The sequence below is a fragment of the Pygocentrus nattereri genome, chromosome 8, assembly GCF_015220715.1.
Source record: "Pygocentrus nattereri isolate fPygNat1 chromosome 8, fPygNat1.pri, whole genome shotgun sequence".
Lineage (NCBI taxonomy): Eukaryota > Metazoa > Chordata > Actinopteri > Characiformes > Serrasalmidae > Pygocentrus > Pygocentrus nattereri.
The window spans coordinates 10,801,136-10,808,851 of NC_051218.1; positions in this window are offsets into that span (position 1 = coordinate 10,801,136).

The window sequence follows — 7,716 nt, forward strand, 5'->3', positions numbered from 1 at the left end:
GATTGCTTCTGTTGTATCTGTTTTAATTGTTTTTTTAATATGCAGTGGAAGTTGACATTTCACATGCATTGAATAATCCATTATAAAATCCATCACCTCTACCCTCCTTTAACAGTTTTTGATGCTCAGAATATTCTGAAATAGGTTTAGGCAATTTAACGATTTTCTTTTTAACATATCATTTTTGCCATTAAGACAATGATCAATGATGTTCCAGTATACTTCTGACAACCTTGAACAGGTTTGACATTTATTTTCCACAGATCTATAAAGCTCCTTTATATGGTTGTATTCTTTTATGTGAATCTTTAAAAATCAGATTTGTTACTTATTACGTTTTATGAAAACAGTAAGAGGGGTATAAATTGTGGCTGCCAGAGGATTTAAAGGGGTTTGGTGGGAAAGAAGCCATACGAGTCAGACTCAGATGCAACCAATATAGGATTGAACAAACATTACAAAGGAAATGGATAGTTTTCACACAAGTTTCCTTAAAATGTTTTTCTGTTACTGTTACTGTTGTTGAAATGTAAACGTAAGTCATCCAGAGAGATTTGATGTGAGAAATTTACAGACTCAGATTTATTAAGTGTGGTGGCAATAAGAACCAGGGGTCCTGATGTCTACAGCACAAATTTAGCATTTTATTAGCTCTCCAGTGAATCTACACGTGCCTTCTGAGTTGTGTAATGTTGATGATGGTAAATTAGTGGTAAACCGGAACAAATAATGTTTCTTTGGGGACTATTTTGCTAATAACACCCTGCATGTACCTCTCCTCCATGAATGTATTTTAAAATGTGTTTTAGGCTAAAACCTAAAATCTCAGAATCAGGCAGTGGATTCATAACCACTGTAATGGAGTTTTCAGATGCATTAAACTCTTTGGACGTCTGGTTCCTATCACCACCACTATGAACAAGTCTAAATTCCATTCTGGAGAAACTTATCCTAATGATTTAATCAGACAAAAATTCAGCCAGAGTCAGTGGAATTGCCCTTTAAGCTCAGCCCTTTTGACATGGCAGGTGCTGCAGAAAACCATCAATGCCACCATGTGGCCAAATTATAAAAATGCAGATTTTTACAGAACCTGTAGTTTTTTAAGAACATTTCTATTTTTCAGATTTGAACAGTAACGTCTTCTACTGGGACAAAATTATTTTGAACACTGAATATTGTTCAGCCTTAAAGTCCCCCTTCTGAAAAGTTGATGTGGAGATAAGAGGGTTTCTCTACATCATCAATGATATGCTCCCTCCCCCTCTCTCTCGCTGCAGCACATTTCTCCCCTCTCCCCTTGCCTGGGGCATAGAGGGCACTTTTCAACCCCCCTCAACCCTCCATTACCCCTCCCTCCCTCTCTCTCTCTCTGAGGGAGAGCCTCAGGCTCTGACATCTCAGATTGTGGGACTCAAAGGGCACATCAAATCAGCTGCTATTTGTCATGAAGGTTATAGAACAAAGAAAAATGCAACTGTTCTATTTCTCAGAGTCCTACAGAGGACAAGCTCACGAAGAGACTCGCTGCCTGGTCTTTATAGTAAAACACCACAAAGTAGACCACAAAGTCTGTGTCTGATGAATCGCTGTTCATTTACCTCTGTAGTTGTCATGTAAATGAATTGAACATTCGATCACAACAGAACACTGCATTACTTAAACCAGTTCAGTCCTCAGGGCCCCACTGACAGTCCAAGACCAGCTCACAACACACCTGAACCAGGTGATCAAGGTGTGTGGAAAGAATCGCATGTACACTGTACTCAATATAATCTACTTATAACCTATAAAGGTTCTTCAGTGGGTCTTTAGTACAGAAAATGGTTCTATGTAGAACAATGAACACTCAAGAGAACAATCCGCATGATTAAAAGCTAAAATTTTAAAAAGCGTTCTTAATAGCACCTCAAAAAGTTTTATTGTTACAAGGTCAGGCTTATTACAAATAGCAGAATCCTATTTTGGAGCTATATAGAACCATTTTCATAAAGATTCCATATAGAACCATCTACAGCACACTCTCCTGAAATCTGAAGAATCATTTTACAATACAAAGAACTTTTTAATCATGCAAAGGGTTCTTTGAGTGTTGATGGCTCAACATAGAACCATTTTCTGTACTAAAGAACCCTTGAAGAACTATCATTGTGTAGATTGAATTGATTGTAGCATGGAGCTTACATGGGTTCTTTAGTAGGTTCTTTTAATAGTAAAAGGGTTTTACTATTATTACGGTGTCAAGCTCTTAACAATAGAACCCTTTTTTGGTGCTGTGTAGAACCATATACAACATATTCTCGATCAATCTGAAAAACAATTTCACCCTGCAAAGAACCATTTAGGCATGACATAGTTCTATTCAGAACTCATGGCTGAAAATAGAACTACTGCCTTTACTAAAGAACCGTTGAAGGACCATCGTTTTAAAGGGTGAGGTTAAGCACATTTTGTGTATTTGTTAGTTCTACCCTGCTACTTTCAACCCTGTTGCTGACTTAGAACTCATCCTCAGAAAATCATGCTTGGATATGAGATAGTTTGAGATGCTCCTGAGATAGTTTAACACATCAAGTTTAATTTTCATGGAATCACCCTCTGTGTGGCTCTGTGAAAACAGGTCGCCAATGTGGCCTATAGGTTAACATATGTAAGTAAATTAATGTGAAAATTATATAATCTTTATAGCCCAAAAAAGGAATCACTGTAGCTTGTGGTCCAGTTTTTAGCGCTGGACACAGTGGGCCCACCTTGTGCATAATATCAGTGTTTTCTAGTCACTCCTGTAAACCACCTGAACTGCACGATTTTGTGCTTTTCCTGCTCCTGAGTCATAGGATTCAGATCTTCACAAGCTGAGTACAGTGTGCTAGAGCAGAAGAACATCAAGCTGCAGGAGGGAAGACGGGAACCTTCAGACTGCAGGCCCATCTGCAGTACTGCTTACGGACAGCAGGTAGCACTGTACCTCACCTAGGCTCCAAGAGCTAGGAGGAATAAGATAATCCTTCATTAGTCCCACAGCGGGGAAATTCACATATCGATGTATCGATAAACTTGATTATTCTGATCAGAATTCATGTCAGAAAACAACAGAACAGGTTTCATATAAAACCTGAAAACGAGATCAATTATAATCCAGCAGTAAGTTAATAAAATACAGACTTCTGCTACTTTACTCAGGCTGTATACTAGGATTTGCCTGAATGTAGGTGATGAATCAATATGCAAAAAGCAAATTGAAGGATCTGCTTATAGTTTATTTTTAAAATGCTAACATCCTTCTGCTGTCCAGAAGAACTTCAAGAAAAAAATCTCCACAGGCAAAAAAACAAAAAAATTAAGGTGGGAGTTAAGATGGGAACAGTGTCATTGGGTGGTTTGATGTGAAATGCTCTGCTTTAGAGGAACTCAGAATTGTCCACAGTGGTGGCGATAGGAACCAGATGTCTGAGCAGTTTAATGCCTCTAAAAGCTCCCTCACAGAAAGTTGTAACATGAAAAGTTTATGAATACTCAGCATGATGTCCGAGACATTGTTTTACAGTAGTCTTGTGATAGCATTTGGTCTGAAATCAATTAATGTAAATCAATTTATTTGATGGCGGATGGGTACATGCATTGTGCTGTGAGGCAAAATAGTCCCCAGAGAAAACTTTTTTTTGCAGATTTACCATCATCAGCATTACATATAAAAACTCAGAAGGCACGTGCAGGTTCACAGGTGGTTTTGGATAGTAAATAAAATGGCTGTTTTTTTGTGTTGTACACACTGTGATCCCTGGTTCCTATCACCACCACTGTAAAGAAATCAGAGTCTGAAAGTTTCTCTACAGTGAATCACCTCACATCAAACAACTCTGAATCATTCTGTTTACATCTCAATCACTACATTATATAGGAATTTAGAAAAGTCGGTGGAATTCGCCTTTAAGCTGCAACTACTGTTCGAGGGTGTTGCAGAGATCCACATCATTCAGAGGAGCCGTTTTCTCCCTCATCTCTTTCTCACATCCCCCTTAAATTAAGGAAATTAAGTGCGGGCGCCTCGGGCAACATGCTAAGCTATTTAAATCTTTACATTTACATCTTCCTCTTCGCGTCAAGTAATTGAACTCACTCCGGGCTTGCTGCTTTAATTGAACAAAAATATCTCGTCTTCCTGCTGCTTTGCTCTGAAGAGGGAAAACTAATTTCAGCCAAAGGCGAGAAAGAAGAAGAAATCAGTTGGCAATGTGGCTCAGTCCAAACAGTTTCACACACAATCCTGAACGCAAACACGTTTGATTTTCTAAGTGAGCCTGTTGTTGCAGACGCAGGCTGCTCTGACTGCTAGTGGCCTATAACAACCTAAACGGCAAGTACTTCTGACTTTTGACTGGTTATGCAAAAGTTTTCAGCCCTTTTCTCATTAACCTCGCATAAAAAGCGTCAATATAAGTGCTGCAACACGCAAGTGTGGTTCTGTGTAAATGCAGTATGATCACTGGTTGGCGCCAGACTTCAACTTTCAGCAAAATCCTTCATCAAGCGTTAAGTTCACAAGAGCGCTGGGACGCTGTGAACTTCGATTCAGTTTATCCAACCGATTCTTTCGAACTGTCCTTTCAATGAGTCGATGAATCGACCGACCGATTCAACGATTCATTTCACTTGCTTTGTGATCGGCATTAAGATTAAGATTACATTAAGATTACAGTTGTAGAATTAGAAATATATAATTTAATGTGTGAATACATAACATAAACATAACATAAAAATGAATTTATCATTTAATAAAAAATAGAATTCGCGAGCTAGGTAAGGTGCTTTTTTTGTTCATTATGTTTAATAACCTGAATGTCCGATGCCTGTATTAATAGCGTTTTTGTTTATTTTATTACTGTTAGTTGTAGTTGCACCAGAGAACTTACATAAAATTTAATAATTTTATTTATTTTTTAAAATTAAGTTGTTTCCACATTATTATAGTCATAAGTTATAACATGATCTCAAATGAAGTATTTAAAATGTAACAAAATAGTAATTTTTCAATTTTCTTAAGGTTTAATTACTGTAATATATATATATATATACAGTGGGTTGCAAAAGTATTCATACCCCTTGAACTTTTCCATATTTTGTCACATTACAACCACAAACATAAATATATTTCACTGGAATTTAATGTGAAAGACCAACACAAAGTGGTATACAATTGTGAAGTGGAAAGAAAATTATACATGAATCAAAATATTTTTTACAAATAAAAAACTAATAAGTGCGACGTGCAAAAGTATTCAGCCCCCTTTTCCCTGAGTGCAACCAATTGCATTCAGAAGTTGCCTGATGACTGCTAATGACTCAAAAGGGTCCACCTGTGTGTAATCTAATCTCAGTACAAATACAGCTGCTCCGTGACGGCCTCAGATGTTGGTTAAGAGAATATTGGGGAGCAAACAGCATCATGAAGTCCAAAGAACACACCAGACAGGTTAGGAATATGGTTTTGGAGAAGTTTAAAGCAGGCTTAGGTTATAAAAAGATTTCCCAAGCTTTGAACATCTCACGGAGCACTGTTCAATCCATCATCCGGAAATGGAAAGAGTATGGCACCACAGTAAACCTGCCAAGACAAGGCCGTCCACCTAAACTTACAGGCCGAACAAGGAGATCACTGATCAGAGAGGCAGCCAAGAGGCCCATGGTGACTCTGGATGAAATGCAGAGAGCCACAGCTCAGGTGGGGGAAACTGTCCACAGGACAACAATTAGTCGTGCACTACACAAATGTGGTCTTTATGGAAGAGTGGCAAGGAGAAAGCCATTGTTAAAAGAAAACCATAAGAAGTCCCGTTTGCAGTTTGCCAGAAGCCATGTTGAGGACACAGCAAACATGTGGAAGAAGGTGCTTTGGTCAGACGAGACCAAAATAGAACTTTTTGGCCACAATGCAAAACGCTATGCGTGGCGGAGAAATAACACTGCACATCACTCTGAAAACACCATCCCCATTGTCAAATATGGTGGTGGCAGCATCATGCTCTGGGGGTGCTTCTCTTCAGCAGGGACCGGGAAGTTGGTCAAAGTTGATGGGAAGATGGATGGAGCCAAATACAGGGCAATCTTGGAAGAAAACCTGTTGGAGTCAGCAAAAGATTTGAGACTGGGGCGGAGGTTCACCTTCCAGCAGGACAACGACCCTAAACATAAAGCCAGAGCTACAATGGAGTGGTTTAAAAAAAAGAATATTCATGTGTTAGAATGGCCCAGTCAGAGTCCAGACCTAAACCCAATTGAGAATTTGTGGCAAGATCTCAAAACTGCTGTTCACAAACGCTCTCCATCCAATCTGACTGAGCTTGAGCTGTTTTGCAAGGAGGAATGTCCAAGAATTTCAGTCACTAGATGTGCAAAGCTGGTGGAGACATACCCTAAAAGACTTGCAGCTGTAATTGCAGCAAAAGGTGGCTCCACAAAGTATTGACTCAGGGGGGCTGAATACTTTTGCACGTCGCACTTATTAGTTTTTTATTTGTAAAAAATGTTTTGATTCATGTATAATTTTCTTTCCACTTCACAATTGTATACCACTTTGTGTTGGTCTTTCACATTAAATTCCAGTGAAATATATTTATGTTTGTGGTTGTAATGTGACAAAATATGGAAAAGTTCAAGGGGTATGAATACTTTTGCAACCCACTGTATATAGAGAGAGAGAGAGAGAGAGAGAGGTGTGTCTTTAGATGTTTCACATTCAAAAACACAAAGACAAAAACACATTCCATTTTTCAGTGATAATAACAGAAAAATACATTTAGTAAAATACGTAACAGCATTACATAGTCATGATACAGAAGTAAGCACAATAAGCAGATTACATAGAACGTAAAAATTAAAGTAATTACTTGTAGACATACATTAATACTACTAGCACACGGCACTCCTGGTGATTTGTTTGCCTGTGATCATCTGTCTTCACTTAGCCTTTGTTTATGTGCTTGTCAATGCTACGGTAATGCTAATTTCCACTAGCATAACTAGCATCGGTTTTGTTAGCACCAAGCTAACAGTGTTTCGCCTGCAGGTTTTAATGCAGCAGCTGTAGTAGAAATACAGACTTCAGAAGCATGTAAGACATTTAAGAAGTGTATTCTTTACTGTAATGCCTTAACAAAGCATCCTTGAGTAAATATTGCAGCTTAAATCTTTTATTAAAGGAGGCTATTTCTTATATTTTCAATGAAGCAAAACGTACTAATGCTAACAATATCTTCCCTTGTAGAGAGCTGTAGGCAGCTGTTTACATTTTACATTTACATTTACAGCATTTAGCAGACGCTCTTATCCAGAGCGACTTACAAGAAGTGCTTTGTCAATCTAGAGAAAGTATCTTTGCTAGTTACCAATAGCTTAGAGAAAAAGACAGTCCTGAGCTCAGATACTGCTAGAAACAAAATGTCACTGCAGACACCAAGAGAAAAAGAAACAGAGTTGAACGCAGAACTGTTTAGGCATATGTGATCTAATATACTAGCCAGCCTACATAAAAATTACTCTCTTAATGTCCTCTGTAAAAACCTGTCACCTCTATGTCTGAAATATTTCCATTTACACACTATATTGCCAAACACCTTCGTTTGTCTGCCTTCACACACATATGAACTTGAGTGACATCCCATTCTTAATCCATAGGGTTTAATATGATATCAGCCCACCCTTTGCAGCTTACAGCTT